We start from the raw sequence: 2,648 nt of genomic DNA, 5'->3' as shown, positions 1-2,648 counted from the left end.
TCATATACCCAATGTCACAGGGTTTGCCCTTTAGTCTCACAGGGTCATTTTGCCATATAGATTCATATTACTGTACCTAATGTCACAGGGTTTGCCCTTTATTGTCTCACAGGGTCATTTTGCCATACAAGTGCTAAGTATCATAAAACCCAGTGCCCTATGCCATTCTGATATTTTGAGAAACTTTTTAGGTGAATCCACAGATTTCATGGGATTATTGGGCTACCAGCATCAGAATGAGTGCATTAGTGCATGTCCTTCAGTATGTATCACCACCATTAGTCATTGTTGTGTGCTTGTTCATGTAGGTCTACGCCTACAGGTCTACGCCTACAGCCTACTGTAAGTGGAGGCTTTTGACATGCAAATCTTAAAGAGTTGCACATGAAACACAAAAAAACAACTTGTGGTGAAACATGAGATTTGTGAAGCACAGAGCAGAGATTCGTTGTGCTGTGATTTTTATTGAGTGCTGCACAAGTCTGAGAAACAAGTAGAGATTAAAATGAAAACTGAGGTCCATGGCCTCTATGCTGTAGGCCTATTATAGGTCACAGCAGCTTCCTCTCGACTCTTGCTGCAAGGGCTGGAATCATTAATGGCATTATCTGCTACCCTTAAAGTGAACCCTCCCGGATCCATTTCTGCCAAAAAGGTCACGACATGACGTGGGCACGTAGTTCACCCGGGGGGCATTGTGAATGACTTAGTTAATTTGATCCCTGCTTCTATATTGTGGCCCACACCATGTGATCATGAAAATTATATGGGTGTAGGGGGTTATCACATCAACCAGGATATTTCAGCCATAAGACCATTCTCACACAATCTGGTTTATCCTCTGCACCCTGTAGCCTACCCTTTGATTGGTTTCCTCATGATCTATGTTTAGCTGGGTGGCCTACACTTGAAGTGACTCACAGGGTCACACAGTTGGTATCAACTATTCAAATGTTATACTGGAGGCCGCCAATATGAGGCTTACCAGAGCTTCCCACGGGAATTCTATCAAGCCTACCCTGCTGGCATCATATTCAAATAGGAATGGATGGAGACACCAGTCACACCACTGAACTTGTTAAACTGCACTTTATGCAAATAGACTGTGAAATGCAAACATTGGCTTCTTTGTACCTCTATCCTGTTAATTATCGGGCTCATAGATCTCTGAATGGTGTTCTTTTATGGTGCCGCCATCGGGCACTGCCAGTGCCAAATGTCTGGCGAATCTACACTGGCAAATTGCATTGACAAACCAACCCCTGTTCTGGCAACACAGCACTGAAGACTGCCTGTCTTTTAGCCACATTAACCCCTGGCGTCCCTATTTTTGGGCGTGTCGTGGGCACCTCGCTGAGTGGTTAGTGAGCCCGCCTAGGGAGCCAGAGGCCCTGGTTGCCCCAGGTTCGATTCCAGGCCAGGCCAGCATATGTGTCGATGAAATGAAATTTGTCCCTGAGCAAGACTCTTAACCCCTAATTGCTCACATGTTCTCACTGGAAACAAGACCGCAAGGACTTTCATGAACGACCTGTTAAAAGGAATTATCCTTATCCTTACTTACCTGGCGCGGAACGTTCGCCCCCAGCAAGGCTGACCACTCGGCCCGCTTGCGCTTGGTGAGACCAAACCAGTGTTGCCATGTCGGCTTATTATAAGCGACTTTGGCCTTCTTTTTCTGTAAAGGTGCTTGTAAAAATTGCTGGTTGCGTTTTTTTTGGGATTGTTTCTAAAGTGTTGCTGCTTATTTAGGGATGCTGTTTTGTGCCAGGGATCATTTGTGGTTCATTTGTCAAAATGTATCTAAAGTGTTTTTGCATTGGCCTAATATTGTTTGGCCCCTCTTTCTATATGTACACTGTTTTAAACTAACCTTACCAAGGCATTATATGTGTATACTATTTTTTATATCTTGTAATATGCTAAATGGTCCATATGCCCAGAGCTAAGCCTAATCATTACTGATTAGATTGTCGCAACCTTGAGACTGTGACGTGTAGTACTAGGTAATTACCACTAAACAGAGGGCCATCCACCATTGGTTTATTGAGAGCACAGCCCATGCTCACCTGAGCCCTCTCCCTCTGTATATAAATGTCTACCTAGATGCTGTTACCTATGACTCTGAGGAAGGTCGAAAGACCCGAAACGTCAGTCTATTTTACTTGCACCGAAATAAATAAAAGGCCTAAATTGTCCGTGTTGCTCCAGCTTTCTCTCTTCTGCATCTATTGTCCCTACCCTTGTGAGGCACCGGACTGGCCATTTAAGGCTGAGGCGCAACGGTAGAATCCCTTTGTTCTTTTGTGATCATTTGTGGCGTTAGAATGTTTCAAAGATATTCCAATATTCCACATTTTATTGAAGAGCTTTTGAAAATAGCAGATCTACAAGCTATTTTGAAATAGCTGATGCATATAGGTTTAAAAGTGCTAGCTCATGTGGCCTAAGTCAGTGGTTCTCAAACTTTGTCGTGCCAATAAGGACCCCCAAATGTATGTATATTTGGCCGTGGACCCCCATCTGAATTTATTTTGTGCCAGGGACTCCCAGAAGAGAAGATTTAGGCCCATGTAAAAAAATATATAATATATATATATATATATATATATATATATATATATATATATATATATATATATATATAT

The sequence above is a fragment of the Gymnoscopelus braueri genome, assembly GCF_963280865.1.
Source record: "Gymnoscopelus braueri genome assembly, chromosome: 13".
NCBI classification, from domain to species: domain Eukaryota; kingdom Metazoa; phylum Chordata; class Actinopteri; order Myctophiformes; family Myctophidae; genus Gymnoscopelus; species Gymnoscopelus braueri.
The sequence above is the reverse complement of the archived record's forward strand: the minus strand, read 5'-3'. Positions refer to the sequence as shown.